Genomic DNA, 24367 nt, shown 5'->3' on the forward strand with positions numbered 1-24367 from the left:
AACTAAAAATAAACTGGCTTGCACCTGCTCAAAAGATGATATGATGTCCTAAAAACTGTACTTACAGCACAAGTTTTGCCGTCCAGACTGCACACATTTTCATGAGGCTTCACACGGGACAAGGTCAGGTATGTCTGCAGGTTATTGACAAAGCTCCTACAAAGCAACATACAGAGAATGAAATATCACACATTGAAATATATATATATATATTTCTCTTCATATACTCTTGGTCCCGAAATGCATGAGACACAGCGAACATTCCTAAATATATTTTGTCAAATGCATGTATATTTCTGTTATGATGTATCAAGCGCTCTCTGATATCTTGCCTCTACTGTCACGATGTCTTTGCATTACAAAATCTTTGTCATATTTTCACCTGTCTGTTTCCAACACTCCCAAATCTCATATAAGTCTTCACGAATGTTCATATAATATCCATGTCATGGACATCAAGACTGTGGAATTCACTTTACACAGTTCATGTGCTCTAAACAGCATTCTAACATTGAATATTAAATGCAAAGTTTACAAACATTACATGGTCAACAGCAAGATGTTTCAATGATCAATTTTCCAAGTGGAAATATGAGTTTGGCTAGTATATGTGAACTGTATTCCATTACTTTAATGCCACTATCAAATCATCCACTTATACTAAAAACAATTAATAAATACTCAAGGTAATGCTCACACCTGAAATCACAACTCTATCAATGTTTGTTGCAGAGGATCAAAATTATTATTTGAACTGTTATTTTACAGGTGCTGTGAATAAAATTGGATATTTTCAGTTCTTTACAGCCCATCTCTCAGCTCCTAGGTCTCTGGCATTCACCTGGCTGAATCCAGGGGGTGTTTCATATTCAAAAGAATTAAAGTCGATCATCAATTTCAATATCAACTTAAAATTATGGTATGCTGTGTGTGACTTCAATTATATTCTAACTTTCACAATAGCAATTAATATTTTGGAAACTTTTTCATACATGTGTTGATTGACAAAATAAAGAAAGGGACAAAGAAGTTTTTTGTAAACTTTGACAACAATTTAAAGTGGATTCTGAAAACATTAGATAAAAACTGAAAAGAGAAACTAATGGCAAACCACAATTCTAAGTTGATCTTAACTTTTAAGTTCAACTTAAATTCTTCACGAAACACCCCCTGATAATGCTCTTTAACAGCATCTGCTGTGTCTATGCTATGTGGGTCTATTGAGAAAGATACAAACTACATACTTTCCTCTCAGCTCACAAGCCTTGGTGAATTCTTTGGCCTTTAGTGCCTTTCCAACCTCCTGGGTCTGTGTGTGTAGGAAATAGCATAAAAGGATCATGGAAGATTATTACAATCATCCGGGCCCATTATAGCCAATGGGATAAATCTTATTACGAGCAAAAATAAGGTCTTGTACATAATCAAATAAACTATATCATCACATGGTTTTGATTAAAGCTGTTTTGCAATATTAAATACAAACTCATCATTACACTTGAAAATGGGGTCATTCAGTTTTTAAGCCAGGTTTCTAAAAGAAAAAAAAAAAGATTAAAAGTTATAATGAATGCTGTATTGCAAAGACAATAAGATAAAACACTATTATGGTCTGCATCCTACTTACCAAAAGGGTCATTCAAACAATAGTAATATATCAAATTTCATGAGAAAAACATTACACAACTGTGACAGAAAAGCTGTTTGAAAAATAAACAACAGGAAAAGCAATTATATTAATAATACCCCTGTCTAATGGGGCCATTCACAATGAAGTAATATGTCCACTTCTGTAAAAAATGAAAAAATATTGATGATGAAAATTATGAAGCTTCTTTGTCCCCCCCCCCTCTCCCTCCCCCCTCTCTCTCTTTCTCTCTCCCCCTTTTTCTTTCTCTGTCAGTCTGCCTATCAGTCAGTCCTGTCTGTCAATCTGTCAGTCTGTCAATCAGTCTGTCTGTTAGTCTACACTCTCCCTCACCTTCCTAACACATTCCATGAGAGGCACCCTGATAGCCTTGTTTACCATCCAGGGAGACGACGTAGGCTGGCATGTCAGGCTTAGTATCCACCAGGGATAAACACAGCTTTCAGCTCCCATGCGACAGCCCCTGGGGTGGGGTGGACCAAATGGAATACAAGTATTCAGTTACGAATAGGATCACACAATATGACATTTGAATTCCACAAGCCGAGGGAAAAACTCCCCTTCTCCTGTGAAATGTCGCATGAAAATGCCCATCATCATAATTAACTTTTTGTTGTACAACAGCAACAGCAACAGCACACATACGTTTGAAAGTCAGCATTTTTACGGAAGACAGACATAAAAATTCAAAAATCCATTTTTTGTATAATAAAAGCAATGTATAAATCAATCCTTTCATCTTATCAATGAGGATTATAGTCCAGTGAAACTCACCAAGATCCTGTCAAAAAGCTGATGGATTTCCACCTCTCTGGACATGTCCAAGGACGGTCACTCTTGTGTCAAAAAACCCAGCTGTTTGACGATGAGCTGTGTGAGTATAAGAAAATGAACACATGCAACAATGCTTTCATACAAAACTTAAATAGTTTTATTTGGAATATCTAATATTCACACTTCTTTGCCAATTATTGTCAATTTTACAACCAGTGCTGTCCCCCCCCCCCCCCCCCCAAAAAAAAAAAAAAGAAATCAAAAATAAATAAATCAAAAAGAGCAACTGTTTTCTATTGCATATATTTCCCCCTATAACTCTTCTTTGTAATATAGAATAATTGAAGTGTAAATGAACCTGACAGCAAAGGTACATATATGTCACAAGCCTCTATGCATCATAGACTTCAGAAATGAAACATAATTACTGCTCTCAAATAAAATGCACATTTCTAGAGCTACAGTAAAATATTTTTCTCATGCTTGCATTCTTGTCACACCTAACAGATATGAAGAATGACACATAAATGTAACCAGACAAATACAATGGGAATCTAACAAGAGGAAATTGGACCAACTTCATGTGACATCACAGCATGAATTTAATTTCAGGCAGAAGAATGCATGACATGAACAGAAAGAAAAGACTGCCTGACTATAACCAGATAAGGACAAGGAAAGAATGTGTGGCAAACTTTACATCCTTGACATGATTGGCTGTGATTGGTGAACCATCCTGATTCATAGCACCCTCCGCCACTATGATGATGTTCAGCCGCTTGCGAAACTTCCTCGTCTGCAAAGAAATGAGTGAAATATATTTGTACGTGCAGTGAGTATGAGACTACTGTGCCTAACAAAGCATCAGTAGTAAGGAGTTTACACCTTTCTGAGCCTATTTCTATGGGCTATGTTGGAGGTAATAGCTATGAGTAGGGGTTCAAATCCTTTGCAGACTTTTAACCCTAAACAGGCCAGGTTAATTAGATAGATGATGGAGTGTGTGTGGGGGGGGGGGGGGGGGGGGGGGGAGTGGGCTGGGAGGTTCCCCCTCTCCAGATCTTGGCTGTTGATAAGCAAGATCGTGACAAAAAAAAATCAGCACACACATTGACTGCCATGTCATCTACAAATCTATGGTTTAGAATGTGAAACTAACAAAAACCTGCCACTGGCTATTATAGACAGTGTATGGAGAAACTGATCATATCACATGCTGTCATCATGAAAGATCTTATCATTCAGTTTTCTATGAACTTTGTACTTTAAAGAATGGCAGGAATGACAAAGGTTCAGTCGATATTCTCCTTTATATACTCCACTGTAGCAATACTCAAATAATGCAAAGTAGTATTTCATTCCTTACGTACAATATGAATATTCAGGAAATGATTCATTCTACTCCTTCTACAGGGAAATGAATCAACAACTTCCAGACCCTAAATTTTGTGGTCTGCCACAAAAAGAGACTTATAGAAGACAAACTTGCAGGGGTCTGGTACAAGTTTCTACAAGTTGCAGAGTCCTGGTTTACCTGAGCAAGTTTGTTGCACATCCTCTCCTCCCAGTCCTCACCAGGTGGTATCTCTGGGATGCAGATCCAGTCGGCTGCTGACGCCAGGCCGGCAACCAGGGCCAGGTAACCACAGTGACGACCCATGACCTCCATTACAAAGCAACGCTGGTGGCTATGGTAGAAAAAAAACACAAAAACAAAAAACAAATAGTAAACATTTGATTCTTCGAAGGAGGGCTCACAGGAAGAATGCCTGACTGAAATGAAATCACAAAATACCTGAACTGCATCACTCACATGATGTAACCTTTTTAAAGTATGTGTACTATATGGAGCACTGTGGAGAAGCACATAAGCCCCTAGCTTATAAATGCACAGTCCTCAGGTAAAATCTTGCCTATTTTGTGTTATATCCCCTTAGACCAAAGTGTAGAAATGGGTGCCTGATACTGTTACCATACTTATGACTGCAGTTTCCTGAAACTTAATTCCTTCAGTTTTTCTTTGCCTTAATTCAAAGTGTCTCCCACATTGAAGAGAATTCTTCCTTTGCACATGAGATCGTGTCATGTAGAGTATATCAATGATGGCACATTTTGGGTAGTCGTGACTCAAAACAATCTAGCAGCAAGTTGGTTGACTAAGGGATTGAACACCAGACAAAAACTTAGCTTTCAAAGGATATTTTTTACCCCCTTTAAAAAAAAAAAAAAAAAAATCAAAGAACACTCTCACTCTTTGATTGTCAATCCTTTTGATAAGTTGAACTTGAATTTGCAGCATTTTAAAAATCATTTATAGATGTTGTTTACAGAAATAATAAATCAGCAAATGGGGAAACGTGCTAAAGACATCAACTTTACTTCAAATGCATTTACAAGCGTGAAGAACATACATTGACTGAAAAAAGGTAGAGGAAATTCTAGTCTATAAACTCTTGCACCTCAACCCCTTACTTATAAGAAGTGGAAGTACCATGTGTTCTATCTATGAGTAAGTAGTTCATCTTGAATGCAGTGGACTGAAGCCTTTTAAACAAGAGTTAATGTGACAACATCAGCACAATCTTTCTTTACTATGCAAAATGTTGCTTGGACGTGATCATGGTCACTCACTTTTCCATCCTACCCAGCGAGGGTAATTACCCCCACATCACCCCAACATTACCGCAACAACCCTTTTGTTAAAGAGGCTCTTGTGGTAACATTCGATGATACTCTCAATGGCCAGAATGACACATCCCACGCCGATCAATGCATGGATAGTAACATCACACCCTCGGTGCATGGACGAGAAGGTTGCTAGGGTAACCTACCCGCACAAGGTTTTCAATGTGCGTCTTTTAAAACTGCACCCCTTGCTCTCTCCTGCGGTTTCACTGCACGAGGCAAGAAATTTTGTTCTTCGGTTGTTGTCCTGTCATCTGTGAAAAGTCTAAAGTCTAAGAGGCTGTAATAAGATAAGTTTGGCTTCCCAGAATGCCGAGCCCGGACTCACCTAGATGCTGTGGTGCTGATGGCATCCACAGCCTCCAAGATGCGGTGCAGTGCTGTGTCGGTACCGATGGTCATGTCGGTACCACAGAAGTCATTGTCTATGGACCCAACCTGTTATCGAAAGCAAAGATGACACAATTAGTAGTATAAACATGGAGAGATCATTAGTGAGTTATGTGTTCAGCATACTTCGACTTCATTTATGATTTTTCTTCAGAGCACATTGTAAGGTTACAGAAAATTCACAAGAAAGCAATGGTAATGAAATATTTATTTCTAGCAAATAACAGTATGCAGTGGATATGGTGCTGAAGGTCTATGAACCTCTTGCTACATTTTAAAATTGTCAACACCTTTAGCTTACTTCTTCAGAGATATCACTGAAAAGTCCCCTGAATTAAATATATCAACTGAATGGGATAAATGATTGTCACAAAACTACTTCAGATAGAAAGACCTACATACAAAAATGAACCTTGATGATCTGTAGGAAAAAATACAGCGTATGATGTTAGAGCCAGTACAGCTGTACACTAAAAATCATTACCTTATGTGCAAGGTATTCAGTTTACGAAATTGGAAGGAAACTAATTTTCCATGTATGTTTTAAGGACATTCATAGAATAGGAATAACATAAGACTAATATCTTGTACCATTGTTGAATCTCCCTCTAATGGGATCTACAGTGTATATGACTGTAATATTCACAGTAGGGTCATTCTTTAAGAAAAAGTCTTATAGTTCATAGCACTCTTTAAACCAATCCCTACAACATACAGCGTATCATGAACACATGATGTACACCTGTGATACATACACTTGATACACACATATCATATGTTGTTGATCTGTACAGCTACGGAAGGACAGCATGTTTGTTGATGTGAACTCACCATCCCAACAATGTTGAGGTACTCACAGGTCTTAGCTTCAGCTGCTGTGATCTTTTCTACAAATTCAATAGGAAAGACACCCCAGACATGAGACTGGGTGTGCTAATCTTTCACACTTTTGCATCATACTACATTGTAGACACACAATCATTTTTTATTTTATCTTTAAAATCAGCATCTCTTTGCAGCATGACATTCTGCTTAGAACTACCAACAAGAGGGATGCGTCATGTGCTGATGAAAGTGTTAGAGAGGAGTGTACAATGCATACAATTTACAATTAGTACCAGTATGTGGTATCTGTCTGCCCTGTTTATATTCCCTGGCTGATTGATTTTATAGAGAATGGAGAATATACATTCAAATTTAATTGTAAATAAAGTTCTTGTAATCCCATAAACATCTTCAACCAACATTTCATAAAGTATCATTTCCCAAGAATCATATGCCTAGTCCGAGACATCGTACTGGGCATAAGACTTCCCTACAAACCAGGAACTTGAGTGATTCCATCTCAAGTTACATTAGAATGTGCAGTTATGAATGTGTGTGTGTGTGTGTGTGTGTGTGTGTGTGTGTGTGTGTGTGTGTGTGTGTGTGTGTGAATACCTATGCTAAAAAGCAAGAAGTACAAAATTTTCAGAGATCAATCAAACCTGAAAGCTCCACATTGATGACAAATAGAAATCATTGGTCTGGGAAAAAGTGAAACCAGTTAATTTCATCTTGAGGCCTAATTGGTTTAGGAAACTCATCAACAGCGACAGAATTAAAGAAGATATGATTAATAAAACAAAGACAAAACCAGAGATCACACAATGCAAACATATTTTCCAAAGACAGACATAGCACCCTCTTTCTGCAGCTCAGTGATGAACTCTCCCCACTCCTGCCTGAAGATGTTAGCGCCTGTCAGGCTGCCATCACCACCAATCACCACCAGGTTGTTGATGCCCTTCTTGACCAGGTTGAGGGCAGCATTCTTGCGACCTTCTCGTTCACGGAAGTCCTTACAGCGAGCGCTGCCAATGACAGTTCCACCCTAAAAATGTTTTTGAAAATCATTATACATGTATATCAACAATCAGTACTTTTCCCTGAAGTTTTATTTACAATCACATCAGAAAGACATTCCTTTCACGGATGAATAAGTGTGATCTATACAGAGAATAGATTTAGTGATTTTGATATCATGGCATGAGTATGGTTGTTAAGACAAATCACTGCTCATCGATGATATTTTACAGGGTTCTTTTCACTATGAATAGTTGAGAATTTTAAGTCTCTATTCTATAACAAGAATATTCGTACTGGCGTTATATCAATCAAATTAAATTTATACTTCTTCAAATGCCTTCAATGTTAACGAATGTACAGTGTCCCAGGCCTCGAAATAGGATTTTGGAGGGGCAAGGCCATTTAGAAAAGGGCACTTTTTCCAAGAGGCCAGGGCACTTAAGTCAGTCAGAGGGGCACCAAGGCCACATTGGAAAGGGCATGTTTGGTGTTTATGAAAAAAGAAAGAAGAAAAAAAAACCGAGAAAAACAAACACACACACACACACACACAAAGTGCAACACACAACAAAAACCTCTTCCCTACAGCTGTAACACATTCCCGATCTCCGCGTTTCTATCAGGTGAAACAACATTTTTTAAAACAGGAATAAAACAACAGTAGGTATTGATTGAAACTCGACACCCTTTCAGGCCAGCCAGGCCAGGCTGCCATGAAACTTCAAAGCACATTCCGACAGCTGGCTGGCAAAACCACATGGCAAAGGAATTTGCGTGCGCGTGTAGAGATTGCTATGATTAGTCTGTGACAGACAGTTCATGACCTCCAAGAATGCGCCAGTACGCGCGGTTTCTTCTGTTGATTGGTCTCTCTCTCTCTCTCCACCCCTCCCCATTCCCCAGTCTGGCACGTACCCCTTGGCATCGTGGGATTTTTCTTTTTTCTTGGAGAACTTGCGAGTTCACTCTACTCTATCTGAATATGCGCTGCCTAGCTAGTACATTGTACTCGCAGCCGCTGCGCTGCGGAGGCAGTCGGGACGGTAAAAGCCGGTCGGGCGTACATGTACGTACACGTCGTCTCGTATCTCGGAAAGATACTTTGAGTTTGAATCAGATACATCGGGACGCGAGTGAACTGAAGGTATGATATTTGAGATCAGGAAAGTTGTTCAAGCTTATTAAAGAGACTTTAAGAAAGGGCATATCATACGTCATAAATAATAACTTTCATTCCAAAAGGGCACCACGGCCCCAAGAAAAAGGGCACATTTTTTTTTTTGGCCGTAACTTTGATCAAAAAACAAAAGGCATTGCGGCCAACGAGAGGGGCACCGACGGCCATGGCCGTCGGTGGCCGTCGGTTAATTCGAGGCATTCGAGGGGGGCATTTCATGAAGCATTTTTGTCCGACAACTTGTCGGACAAATTTGCTCTCAGCCAATCAGATGCAAGGATTTCAGTAGCTTTTAACATTTTGTCAGACGAAATATCTGACAAAACGCTTCATGAAACGCCCCCCTGGGGACCGTTTCATGAAACTTTTCGTCGGTGACTTACACCGACAACTGTTAAAAGCTACTGAAATCCTTGCGTCTGATTGGCTGATAGCAAATTTGTCGGTGAAAACCTCCGACGAACTCGTTGATGAAACGCCCCCCTGGTGTCCACATGTACCACTGATTGTACCTGTGAAACACAACTTTATTATGATTTAGAGTTACATCAGTAGCAAATGTGTAATTATGCTTAATTAAGTTAAATGCATAATCTGAATCTGCTATAAGCTGGCATTAGCTCATGTGTAATGCTATTTTGGTATACTGTATACGCCAAATATTTCGCGAGGTTTTTATTTTTCTGAATTTTGCTAGTTGGGTGCTATTTACGAATTTAGAAACGGGGCAAGTCCAAGATAACACGCGCGTTACGTATGGGACATTCAGAGACTTTTATGACCTGAAAAATAGTGTTAATGGCTTTTGATCATATTAAACTTTATCATGGTGATTGATATCTAGGAGAAGTACAATCATGCAAAAAATTGAGAAAAATGACCCTCACAATTATATTCTAGAAGAGAAAATAAGTGCCGTTACGTATGGGACCAGAAAAATTTTGTTTTTTTGAACATTTTTTTCAACCTCAAAACTCTCTGAAAGTATTTCATTCTACAACTTGTAACTCACTGTGATGAAAGTCACAACACTCAAGATTATCACAGGTAAGTTTCGTGTCATTAGGTAAAAAGCTCTAATTACAGGTTCTAATTAAAGACAGACATGACGTGTTACGTATGGGACAGTTACGTATGGGACAGTTTGTCCCCCATTCATTTAGTGTGTGAAGAACCATGTTTATGGGTATTTTGCATAATTATTGAAGTAAAATCAGTTGAAACTACTCAAATACTGATCCAGATTGTCAAGGAAACAATATTCCCCAAATATTCACCATCCTAATCATATTCAATCATATTTTTGTATTTTTATGACCAACCTGAGTATGCATGCCCTTTGTCCCCCATTCGTTTAGTGTGTGGAGAGACATGTTTATGGGTATTTTGCAAAATAATTTTGCAAAATACCCATATAAATTTTTTTTTTGCATAATTATTGAAATGGAATCAGTTGAAACTACTCAAATACTGATTCAGATTGACAAGGGAACAATATTCCCCAAATATTTACCATCATAATCATATTTAATCATATTCTATATTTTTATGACTAACCGGAGTATGTACACGTGTATGCCCTATTTCTATCAGGATAGTTACTACTGAAAAATTGAATAGTTTAAAGTGTTTACTTCCATTGATGATGGCCAGTTTGCCATTTCGTTTCAATAAAAAAAAACTTGACACAAGAAATATTAATTTTTATAAATAAGCAATACCTGCTGCATGGAACCTCAGTGATCGAGTAGATATATGATGTCTGTCTAGCAGTCAGGTCATTGATTCGAGTCACACCTCAGTATGTATACCCATGAATTTTGTCATGGCTATTATTGAAACCTGAATAAGGACAATTTTTGTATCACTTGCAATAAAAAAAAAAATCATTTTACTTTATTTTTTTTTTATATTTATATCACAACCATTTCAAATTGGATCTCCATCACTAAACTTTGAATTCCTCTTGTCTTAGGATTGTATGCTCTTTAGTAATTCATATGATTGGTTTCCAATCATCTCATCAAATGTTGAAAACTGAATCCCCATTTCTACAAAAAATTATACCATCCCTTTAATGCTGATTTTTCATTGTGTATTTTGCCATTTTCCACTCCCCCTTTCTGAAAATTGTTCAGTCAAGTACATGTATTGTTTAAAGTGTCTATAACTCAAAAAGTAGCTACAATGTTGGGATGCTTTCTTCAGGATGGTTGACCATTTGTGTACTGAGAGACCTTCCCAGCTAGCTACATGCATTCACATGCATTATGTATGAGGATGTCCCATACGTAACGCATTTGTCCCATACGTAACATTATTTCAATGCCTCATAAAAAATATTCCTTTTGCTGTTTTTTCTTTTTTCTATGGTATTTAATTTCTCTAAACAATAAATTAGAACTTTCCAAAAGGGAATTAAAATAACCTTAGCAATTTCAGAAAAAACCTAAAAAAATGACCTCAATTTGTTACGTATGGGACATCTCATGATAGGACACGAGCTAATTTGCATAATCATTTGCATAATCCCTAAATTTTCATACCAAGTTAAACTATTTGATGAACTTCTTATGTCCACATGTTAATCAAATATCATTTGCTTTCCTTTGAATTAATATGAATTTTTATAAATGTCCCATACGTAACGCTGTGTTTCACATTTATGCAAATGAAGCCCCTGAAATTTGCATAAATTTACATAATATAATTTTTTCCTCCATGGAAATCAAAACTTCAACTCATAAGCTTCAAAATGATACCAAACATGTCAATATTGAGCAAAGATGAAATTTTGCCTTCTGAGGGGACCTTATCTTGGACTTGCCCAACGTGAAAATATTGACTCTCATCCAAACATGAATGTGACATGCACGCATGAGTTTCTTCATTTAGTACCGGTACTTTACTCCACAATCGCGAATTTAACCACTCGCGAAATTGTTGGGAAGTCCCGATTCGCAAAATAATTAGACTCGCTATACAATATAATGTATGGTGTTACAATGTTTGTCATTGTGATTTCTTAGGATTCTCCAATTGTGACAAATATTGTAATTAATGCACATACATAATGCAAAGGTTAGAATCTATGGTATTTCCTGTCCATTACTGCTTTTATGCAGTGTTAAAATTACATTAATAAATTCAAGTTTGGATTCACATGACTGGAGCTCTACATAGATACAATGAATGTCAGACAGATGGGGGAAGCCTGTGTAGGTCTTAATACGGTTGGAAATATTAGAAAAGCTGCACTAGATTTCATTCATTTAAATGTATTTACCAACTGAATGATGTTGGAGACATCAGACCAAGACAGCTCCCTGATGTGGTCACCTCCATCACACATTCCCTGGTAACCCTGTCACAGTGAGGAACACAAATTGACGAAAAGACCACAGAATAAAGAAAATTATTAGTAACCTGGTTGATTTTGGTGAACATCAATATGACACAATTTACATGGATTGTGATCTTGGCAGCAGCAGATATGAAATAAAATGTGGTAGAATACGACATGAAGCAATTAAAACTTATACAAAGTACAGAGTAGAAATTATGATAGCTTGTGGAATTAGGGCGTAATGATTATAATACATTGTATACTCTCATACTCCCCCTTTCTTTGTTGTTGTCATGCTACACTTTCTCCTACATATAGTGCAGCATTTCCAAATCCTGTAAAATCATAACTACCTCAGAGAATGTGTTTCCGATTCATAGTTAGCAGACATCAGGAAAATACAAGTGAAAAATTTTTATGACATCACAATACATGTACTCTTGTCTGTCCAATGGGATAAAGGTCGGTGACATTTCGAGAATCCAGAAAATTTGATCACGTTGTGCACGTAACAAAGGAAGGAAATAGGAAACTACTTGGGTTACCATGAAGTTATACAGGAAGTGTAAGAGAGAAGAAGTGAATAGCAATCAGGGCAAGGTATGTGTGGTGAACACAGGTCAGGGCAAGCTACAAGTGGACACCAGTCTTGGCCAGCTTCAATCAGTACAATCAAGTTCAATCATCAGTTCAACTGGTGGTCATTTGTGATGGCAATTTACATGATTGTTGGTGACATCTATCAGGGCAAGTGTTTTCCATCAAGCCAAGTTACTTGTGAGTGGATATAAATTCAGGCAGGCTACATGTCAATGTAAACAAGTGGAAACTTCAAGCAAACAGTAAAAAAAAAAATCAAGACACTAAATCACAAGCCACATACACAGACAAAAATGATGCATGTTGACTAGAATGAAATCTTAGATAACAATTATCATTTTTTTTTCAACTGAATACAACTTCTTGTATTGTTCAAAACCTAATTTTCTTGTGAGAATCAAACACGTGATATCACACACACACACACACACACACACACACTACAAAATGCTTAAAACCTCACAACTACACTGTACATAAACCTGTGATGGTCTGGCATTAAGAGAACAATTACAGTCCGACCTCTCCTATCCGGCCTCCCTTTATCCGGATCTCTCTATTGTCCGGACGCGATCTCGCTGTGATTTTTTTGTTTTGTTTTGAATCTAATTACGGGGGAAAGGGGGATTTCAAACTCAAATGAAATGAATACACAAACTCACATGAATTACATATTATTTCCAACATAAACGCAAACAGAAGAAAACTGACCAGAAATAAATATAATCTAGTAGTGGTAAAATGAGCAAAGTAGAGCACCGGGCTGGCAATCCGGAGGTCTCGGGTTCGAATCCCAATGGAATCCCATTTTCTTTGCTAATTTTTCCACTAATGAATTATTTCCAACATAATTACAATACATCCATATCGAATTTCCATCTAAAATAGCATGCATTCAGATATTCATTTAGACATTCACTACCGCCAAAGAAAGAGTTTCAGTGCACGCTATAGGTACCCGCAATAGGTTACATGTAGCTACCAATGGATAGGCAGCTGCGTGTATGAAACATTGAGTAATCCCATATCCGGCCAAATCCGTTATCCGGATAAGCACCGGTCCCAACATGTCCGGATAGGAGAGATCGGACTGTATATGTGAACGCATATAAAGGTTTGAATGTACAAAAGTAAGATCCATTCCTAATACTTTTAGGCACAGTGCAGAGCATGAAGTATTGATACTCCTTATAACCAACCACACCCATCGAGGTCATTCATAGTTGTAGGTCTTTGACACTATTAGGGTAAGGAATTTGGGTTAGGGTTACGTAGAATTAGGTTCAGGATTAGGATTAGGGCCAAGGGAAGGGTCTGGGGTAATTGCCCACATGGAGGTAATTGCCCTAGACCCAAATTTTAGGTGTCATGCGAAAACTATCAATACATGTCACCTAGGTCAAACTGGAGGAGACAACATAATGATGTTGCAATAATGAACATTTGCTGGTAGCTTCGATATGTGCAGTGCAATATATTATGTTCTGTAATGAAGACCCACATACTGTGCTATCTTTCACACTTTTGAGACATCACAGAATGCATGCCTGGTAATGAGTCTAATATCTGCATCTTGATATAATGTGAATTGGAATCACTGTGGCATATCTGAATCCTGCACAGAAAATATCTTGGAGTACAAGACAATGACAATGGTACAAAAGGACAATATCTGCTTTACAGAAAACAGAAAAACAGTAAATGCTGGTGTATTGATTGAATGGGATTTCTGTCTAAATGTACGATTATATTACATGTAGGTCTTTTTAATATAGAATTTAAAAAAAAAAAAAAAATGTGGTACCAGCAACACAAGTCTGTAACATAATATTTGTCTCACAATCTGTATCTATGGCTGAACAGGATGTAGCTTTCATATATACAATATATATATACATATATATATATATATATATATATATATAGCAAGATTTTTGCAGTTGTTTTTATATTTTGGTCATTCTTAATCAAAAAGAATTTGCATGACTAAAATCTAATGAATGAAATTTGGCCAGTTTGAAACATCAAAGAGCCAGAGTTCTAACAACAACATTGTTCATGTCCAGGGCTGAACTACATCCACAGAATGTGGTCATTCCCAATCAACGTCTAATAACGCTCGTCTTCCTTACTGCAATCAGTCACAAATGGATAATGATGTAATCTTGTTACCAATATTATCAGATTTCTATGTTAAAAAAACAAACAAACAAACTTGATTTGTGTCTGTCTTCTGTCTTTTTAGGAATATCCCCAACAGCTTTTTTCCATAAAATCCATTGACAATCCAGTATCAATTCCAATATATGTACACAGTTTCGTAATTTGTGTGTGGCCAGATGAACTGCAAAGTACAAGTATCAGCTAATTGTAGGTAGATGATTTGAGAATGTAACATCCCCAACAAGCACATATGTAGGCCTGTTCCTGAGCAATTAAGCAATTCCTTGTTACAGAATGTAGAGTCTGTTTGTTAGTGCAGTAAACTGTACAATGCAATCCTTCAACACACCTCGAAATTCATAGTATGTTGCAGTGACATTGTATCATATTGCAGGCACAAATGTACACATGTATCGGCCTACATGTATACCCAAGACCAAGTTGAAGTAAGTTTATTGTCTCACCTCATGTATGGCGTACACTTTGAAGCCAACATAGATACCCATTCGAACCACTGCTCGCACTGCCGCATTCATACCTGATAAAATAATAATATGCAACCACAAACACAATTACATTCTTGTACACTGTATATTCTATACGACCAAGATGGAAGATGAATCAACTCTTCTATACTTCCCACCCCTGAAATGAAATCCAACACCGGTACAAAGTGTATGTTAATCGATTGAGTGAATGTGGCAATACAGTCAGTACTGGTATAAACTACTACGAGTATAATCTAGAACACATCACTTGGTGAAGTTTAAGGAAAATTGGACAATACATATTCAAAAGTTACAAATTTTGGTGCCCCCACTCCATCCCATCACTGGAGTGTCCACGGTCTTGGTGATGTCACAGATAGACAACAAAAAAGAATCTAAAGAGAATTCCACAAAAATTCATCTTTTGCTTTTAATGAAAAGCAGTCTACATACTCCTTTGTGTTACTGAATACTAGTTGATGCTTTAAAGTAATGGTATGAAACTATAATTCACATGCCTTTTTAAAATCATGTTTATGTACCGTATACGATCACTATTAAATTTTACAGTAAAGTAGGAATATACACTGTATTATAAATGCAGTGTGTATTACTGTGAATGAGATCATGTTCTACACGATATGAAGGAACGTAACGACTGAAAGTCTTCACAGGACTACCTACTGCTAGACTACTTCTGTATACTGATGATGATAATGATATGATGATTGATGGATAATGATGATGATGGGGGTCCACCCCACTTTGCCTACACCTAGACTTCTAGCTCCACTCACCTTGTGAATCACCACCGCTTGTGAACACGGCGATACATTTGCCCTCTCCAACCATTCCAAAGCCTTCACCTCTTTCTGCCAATCTACTGACAGAATCCACCATTTCTTCCCCCGACATCGTGAACCGGCGTTGAAGCAAGGCATGCTGGTTGGCGCGGTCGTAGGCGGGCGAACTCCCTGCTGCCCCCGGGCTGGCAAACACGTCGCTGCCCCCTCCAGCCAACTGCGCACTACTACTAGACGTACTCGGGCTACCCTCGGGTGTCGCATCCGCCCTCACCCGCTTGTTCGGCGACTGAAAGCTGGACATGGTATCTTCAATTTGGAGATAAAAACGGCTAGAATTCAAATAAAGTTTAGCAAAAATCAAGTGGTTGAATACACAAAGCCGTATATTATGAACATCGCATGATTTTTTCGAATGACTTTGCTGATATTTCTCGCCGAACCCTTTGATACCGACAGTCGCCGCCGCGATGAAAACACACAGCTACAACAAACTGTTTGTGCGTACGGTACGCATGCCTATAAAATCGGCCCGGCGCTGACCTGGAAATCTCCTCACGGGTCAAGCGCAGGGAGAGTTCATGCACGTACACACGAACGCGCTGGTGTTCTATAGACGTTGATCTCAGTCCTCAAACCTGAACTAGAATGTTCAAACAAACGAAAAGTGACGAAAAATGGTCCTTTTCGTCTTTGTTCTGTTTAGTTGAATAGTTTACAGATGTTGATGTTTCTACCCTGTATTAACGATATGGGGGAAATGGTTCACAGTACGTGTACTACAGTACGTAGCGCCCGTGTGAAGCTTTTTGCAGATGCATGTGATGTACTGTATTTCTATCAATCGGAGAACCCAAAGAGCTGAATAGAGTGAAGTATTCCTTATGAGTGGGAATAAGATGAGGTGAGGTGGTCCGGGTGAGCGTTGAAGGGGTAATGTTTTGTATAGGTATGGACATTTTGTACAGACATTGATCATGTACATTTTGTAGGCTTTTTGTTGACCACTTTCACGAGTGTATGGATGCAGTTTACGGGTATTATTTTTGTATTGTAGGGCCTTTATTGTACATATTATCAAGAATTGATTACATATAACATTTAATAATTATTGCGGGGCCAATATGAATGTAATTACTGTGTATTTTGTGTATTGTAGACCTTATGATTAGAAATTTGACACGACAGTCCCAAGAATCATTGAATTTGTAACATTCTATAATATGTTTGAAATGTCACACAGCTAGCAAACAATAACTAAATGTTCAATTGTAATTAAGGAAGAATGATGGAATCGAAATATATTGTTTAAAACAACAACAAAAAGAAAGATACACTTTAATAAGCTGTAGCACCTCGACGCAAAAATTTCATCAATTTGAAATTACTCCAAGAAGACATCATAAAGCCCAATTAACAAGGCAGATGGATGGCAGATAAGTTTCAACCCTTATTAAGTTATGCACGAGAATATTATGATGGGAGTTAATCTCGAAACCGAGAATCAATGTTGCTGTCTGTTTTGTTTTCAGTGGGGAAATATCGACAAGAGAACTATACATTTTTTAGGTTTACATAATGCCATGGCATATGTAACAACACCGCCCTGCAGGACCGTCCGCTCAATGATGTAAACAAAATCCTGGAGATAGTAAGAAATGTAACACATCCAAATGTGACTTCGTTCAGTCAAATGAATAACGGTTATAACATCAAACACAGGGCTGCCAACCTTGGTGAGACCCTTGCGAGGGAGAGAAGCGACCGTTTTTTGTGTTGGGTTGTTTTGTTTTGTTTTGTTTTTGTTTTCGGTTTTGTTTTTATTTGTTTGTTTTCTTTTTTTTTGGGGGGGGGGGACCTCGGGTGTGGAGGGTGACCTCGGGTGTGGAAGGGGGCTTTTCCCTGCCAAGGTCAGGGAGCTTTGACAAACTTACATTTCAATGGTGCAGTCTAGGTATACTACGAGTATCAAGCCATGCATGGTTTCAACACACATCTGACATAGAAGCAACATTGATGTACTAAAATGAATTTGGAAAAAAAAATACATGCATTCACGTTTCATTGTTATTACTGGTATAAGTTTTAAGGATATTTGTGTTTATGCTTCCTGGGATTCGGCGTAAGAATTCATTTTTGCACATTGAGGCAGTCAGAACTCGGCGAATTGTGTGCGTCTCACACGCTCAATGTGTGAGAGTTGACAGCCCTGCAAACATTATGATCAACTATCATTAATATCGATTAACATTAAAAAAACAATCATCTCATTTCATAATATACACGGAGCATGCACATCAGAAGAAGCACTACAGATGTATAAGCCTACCTTTGGACGACGATGCTGTACAGCGGGATCCGGACATAACCTTGAAGAACTGACCTGAAGAACAGCAGTTTCAGTGAAAAAACGTAAAAATACTGAACGGAAGTAACTACGACGAAGTGGAGCACTGCTTGAGAGAAACTCCCGAAACATTTAAAATCTGACAACAAACTTAAAAGTACATAACATGTACAAACTCATTAAATGTCGAGATTTCAGGTGTCCGCATCTGGACGCCACGAGATCAGGAACTTCAGGTATTATGCCCTATATAGATCAGTGCTTCTCAACCTTTTCAACAATATAGAGAAGCCTATATTGGCTACTACTATACATTTTTTTTTAAAGGCCCAGTTAAAGAGAGCTAAAGTGAAAAAAAAAAAGTTAAAGTGAAATTAAAACATTTTAACTTGACCTCTGACCTTTGATCTTCGACCTAATGGCTGGAAACTCTGTGGAGAATCTTTATTTGGTATTATATACACCAAGTTTCAAGGAAAAAAAAAAACTTTCAGGCGTTGCATAGATAGGCCTATGGGGAAAATAGTGAAATTGTAAACATTTGACCTTGACCTCTTGACCTTTGACTTTAATCATGAGCACCCAAACGTTGATAGGCTCAACTCTGTCCACTCATGTATAAACATATTATCAGTCTCATTAGGATACCTCAAACGGTTTTTTAGTTACGCTGTCCACAAAATTCATTACGGACGGACGGAAGGACGGATAACCCGAAAACGTAATGCCTCCGGCGACACTTCGTGGCGGAGGCACAAAAAAAGATATTTACAGAAAAATAGGAATGCATGTTCGGTTTTCTAAAAAAAAAAAAAAAAAAAAAAAAAAAATGGTTTGAAACACTCCCACATTCGGAACCCTATTTCAGGAATATTTGGGGAATATTGTGGTAATCACCTCTAATTACCCCTACTTCAGCGAATTTTCGTGATTAGAGCTCCTGAAATAGGCCTATGCCCCTTTCCCGCAAAAATTAGGAATGCGCATGCGGCACAGATATGACCACATCCTGAGGGAGGGAGGTGATGATCCAGAGGGCGGCCCATCCGCGGCCGATGACAAGCGCATTCCCGTGGTTGCAAAGCGTAGATCTCAGACCACCGTTAGGAGCCTCAGTCCCCGAACATCCCCCCCCCCCCCCCCCCCCCACTCACAGAGCTACCAAGTCTCACGCATTCTGCGTGAGACTCAAGCATTTAGGGGCCGTCTCACGATCTCACGCATGGCACCCATTTTTCTCACGCATCGGGCCAAGTCTGCAACTTGGGCCTATAATAATGAGCATAGCTCAAAAGATTAAGATGATAGTTGCAATTGAAGGTATATTTTCCTTTTGTCTTTCAAAATAAGTAGAAAATAGTCACTTAAGTATGCACCTGGTCGCATCATTAAGAGCGAAAAATTGAAAAAGCTCCCTACCGTGGGAGGCCACGGGGGGGGGGGGGGGGGGGGAAACCCCTCCCACACCCTCGCTCGCGCGCGCATTCGCTCGCCAAGATGCCGAGTCATGAAAATCTCACTCATAAAACTTTTTTGAACTTGGCATCCCTGCACTCACACACACAAAAAAACCCCAAACAAAACAAAAACAAAACAAAACAAAACAAAACATAACAAAACAAAACAAAACAAAACAAAAAACAGCCAACAACTAAAAATGTCGCTATGGCGACTGGTATGCCTCCACTATAATGCAGGGTTCTCCTAATAGGTCTATAGTACGTCTTGACAATGTTTGATAACAGTTACGCATGTTTAGTAAAATAGCAAAATGACAGGTTTGTCACAGATGTGTTGAATTTTTACTTTCCTTGAACTACAGCTTGTAGATTTAATTGGACGAATGGTTATTCTATGTCTACGACTTTCAAGGCATTGGAAAACTCAATGTAATTTCAGTATTAGTAAAATGACAGCATTTTAACCTGGCCTTTAACCCTTGACCGTTGATCCCATGGCCCTATAATTTCCTTAACAATCACTGTCAGGTAGAACATGCATAAGTATGTACAATGTACTAAGTTTCATGGTGATATCTTGAGTCACTTTCGAGATACGGAGGAAGAAGTGAGATTTAGCACTTTCACTTGACCTTAGACCATTTAGCAAGAAACTTGTACCCAAGAGAATCTCTGTTGGGTATAGTTTCAACAAAAATGCTGCGGGCATTGCGGCATAAATATGAGGGGAAACAATGAAATTTTTTAGGAGTTGACCTTCACCCTTGACCCCAGTGACATTGACCCATGACCCAAAATTCCCTTGATAATCACTGCCAGTCAATACGTATGGATGGAAGGCCTATGTACTACGTTCCATGAAAACTCTCTCTGGAGAATCGTCATTTGGTAGAAGATGTATAAACTAAGTTTCAAGAAAATATCTTTAGGCATTGCATAGATATGGGGGAAATAGTAAAATTTTGAGCATTTAACCTTTACCTTTTGAGCTTCAGAATGTGCATCCTTTGGAGATGGACAAAATTTTGCCGTAAGAAAAGAGAAATATAGCTTTTTTATTTTTATCTTATTTATATGTTTTATTTTCACAGGGTGGCTCTATCAGTGGGTTAAACACTGTTGTTCTTGGAGGCCCTGCATGAACACATACATACAAATAAACACAAAAATGTATGATAATCATACAATACCAACAACAAAATCATATTTGCAGTATCAAATCTGTATATATCTTAATATACTGTATACTGTTTGGTCAAAATGTGGCGGAAAATGTACTGACTACGGACTGTGTGGCTTGAAGACTAGCAGCAATCTGGCTTACCTGACGAGTCGCAGCACTTAGCTGAAATGGCTGCTGACTGAATGAGCCAAGAGCTATTCTCATCTATTCTGAATGAGAAAAGGAATGTTGGCATCGTAAATTTTTGGGTAGCCTGATCACGTCACTGAAACATAAAATTTTATAAAAGTGGTTCCTCCACAACATTTTCTGGTGGCACTTTGTCGTGGCCCCACACCACATTTAATGCCGAGCCTTGCATATTGATAAACAGGGGCGGATCAATTTTTTTTCATTTCCTTTTTTTTTTTTTTTGCCAAAAAAAAAAAAAATAAATAAATAAGGGGGAGGGAAGCACCCGATCCGCTCCCCTGGATCCGCCACTAATAATGTAAAAGACGTTTACTTTATGAACATGACCTGTTCGTCCTACAAAAGAATGACCCAGGTGAGTGGAGACTTCACCCAATAGCTAACTCTCACGACCCGTAAGACAAAGCATGCACATTCAATCATCTCCACATACATGCCAATTCATCCTCGTCATAGTCGGCATCGTCATCAGGGTCAGGTGCGGCATCGTCATCAGGGTCAGGTGCGGCATCGTCATCAGGGTCAGGTGCGACAACGTCTTCAAAGTTGTCATCTTCGTTGCCGCACTTGCGCTGTGGGTTGCCAATGTTACGGCCATGTTTGCCGATGGAGGACAGGTCGTACTTGTGCACAAACCGGAAAATCCACGAGATGCTCCCACCAAAGTTCGTCGCATTCGTCTCTTTGGCAATCACCATAGCTTGATTTCGAAGAGCCTTTGTAGACACTGCGTGTCCCGCCGCCTGTCTCTCCTTCACCCATTTAAGGAGCTTCTTCTCCAATGCCGGCCAACGCGCCACTTTGCCCCTACTCGCCTTCTTATACTTGGGCATCGACTCAAGTAAAGCCTTATCGCCGCGCCATCGTCGGATTGTAGATTCGTTAACCCCGAAGCGACGTCCAGCCGCACGGTTTCCGAACTTCTCTGCGTACGCGAACACCGAGAGCTTGAACGCTGCCGTGAAAGATCGTCTGGTCATGCTGCCTGTCTTTTTTGGTTGAACTGAAAGGGCAGAGAAGATGAGTAGAATTGCCGTAGTCTAGCACCAAATTGAACGAATGGTGATCTCTCTTTTAAACTTTCCTAATTGCCTCTAGGCAAAGTAACACTTAGTAGTAAGCTTATGAGAGACTTCCGTTGCATAATTGAATAACATAGATACTTTTAGCAATATCCAATGCGACTATAGCTTGGACGAGATGTGTCATTTATGTTTCTTTCCATGATATTTATTGATCAAAACAAAATGGTTATAAGACATTTCAGCAAAGATTCGAAATGATAATGAAAAAAAAAAATGGTCTTAATTGTTAGCTTCATTGTGTCAAAGCTCACACAAATATTCAGCCTCAGTATAAACGTAATAAATCGGACATGGGTTGTATGCACTTATATATACGTAGTAATTTGTTCCAGATTCTTTTGGGATATTTACTCATTTTGCTGTGGCGGAGTCATAAAGTATAGTGTATGAGAAAACAACAAACAAACCTCAAACTGGCCAATACTTTGAGGCGTAACGCAGTATTCAAATTCCAATTGTCTTCGATTCGTATTTCTTTGAAGCAGTGTTGGTGTTCATGACTCACCTTTCGTTAAGATGATCCTGAATAAATACACGTAGTTAATGTTACAACGTGAATGGGAACATTGTTGTTGTGCCTCTCCATTGTTGTTTAAAGGGATGGTACAGTATTGGTGGAGATGAAAATTGAGCTTTTAACTTTTTGCGAGATACCAAGAAAACACTTATGATACAGTACAGAGCATACCATTTTAAGAGGAATTCAAGGTTTATTTGATGAAAATCGGGTTTGGAATGACTGAACATCCAAAAACAAAGTAAAACAAAGCGATCGTAATAAAGGGTGGGTCCCACACTTTATTAGAATCGCTCTTTTTTGGATATCTCAGCCATTTCAAAACCAATTTTCATCAAATAACGTTGAATTCCTCATAGAATTACATGCTCTTTCATATTTTAGAAGAGGTTTCTCATTATTTCTATTTCACCAAAAAGTGTTAGAAACCTGAAATTAGGTCTCAACCAAAACTGTATGATTCCTTTAAACCCATCTTACAGAAATAATCGCGTTTTTTTTTTTATCAGTACAAAGTACTGATAGACTAGTTGTATCATGACCAATACCGGCCTACATCGTTACATTATCTATACTCAATAACTCATGCCCCGATCCATCGAACCAGGAAACAGCGTCAAAAGTGTACAAAGATTTAATGAAGGAAGTTTTTGTATAGCAGCATCATTGTGACCACAAAGCACAAGAGCAGTGGCAGATCCAGGGGAGCGCACCGGGCGTTCCCCTCCCCTGAAGGTGAGCTTTAATCAGAGCAAACGCTTCTCCCCCATCTCATGCAAGCAGGTATTTAACACAATGCACTAACTTTAAACTTTACTCGTTAGAAAACAGAAGTTACAGAACCGTTCATAGAAAATAATTTCAACAGCATAATACTGCTTGACAGGGCTGGGCCCTGTTTTATGAGGAGTTAAAATTGATTATCGTTGATTTAAACTGCAAGTCTATGGCAGCCTGTGTGGTAAGGACATTTAAAATCAATTTTATCTGTTGATAAAACGGTGCATAAAACGATAGTGCTAGTCTGTAATTTACTTGTGGCTTGTTTTTATTTCGTTCTTTCCAGATAAGGTACGGGCGTTATAGGGTAGAGACTGAGACGGGTTAATGTTTCCACTTTTCAAAATTGAATCATATTGTGAATACAGAGGATATCCCGGGAATTCGATCAAATCTCTAGGATTTAAAAGACATTTTGTGACCTATGTTAAAACATTTCTGAGCAGTCCAAAGCGAAAGACAGAGGGAAAGAGAAGTCGAACAAACCCCTTATAGTCTCGGTTCAAATTCCGTTGCACGAAAAGTACACCCTAGAGATTAAGGGAACGTGTGTGAGCAGTATATACACTGTATGGCCAATGCTGTTATCAGAAGAATGTTCATATCATAATCAGTAATTAGTGGAAGTAGAGAAAAGACAGGTTTACAGTGCAAGTGCAGGGATGAGAGGATCAATGTTCTTTTATTACGTGTGTGATTTATTCATGTAACAATTACGCTCGACACTATTCATTTATTCTTGGAAGCCCGACAGTGATATTATTTGGTTCCCCCCAAAAGAAAAGCTTTGAAAGATTAATCATTTAATAAAACTTTGCAATGCAATTATCAGAAAATTGACAGATAAGATAAAGTTCACATGTTTCTTCAAATATCTCAAA

The 24367-nt window shown here is 38.5% G+C and overlaps 1 pseudogene; it reads right to left on the minus strand.

The window, feature by feature from the left end:
- LOC139727829 (ATP-dependent 6-phosphofructokinase, muscle type-like) overlaps positions 1 to 22262 on the minus strand; it is a 38724-nt pseudogene extending 16462 nt beyond the window's left edge.
- Positions 22263 to 24367: the final 2105 nt, after the last annotated feature.

The sequence above is a fragment of the Diadema antillarum genome, unplaced genomic scaffold (genome assembly GCF_040938485.1).
Source record: "Diadema antillarum isolate AM-2024a unplaced genomic scaffold, OU_Dant_1.0 seq00000156_RagTag, whole genome shotgun sequence".
In the NCBI taxonomy this organism is placed as follows: domain Eukaryota; kingdom Metazoa; phylum Echinodermata; class Echinoidea; order Diadematoida; family Diadematidae; genus Diadema; species Diadema antillarum.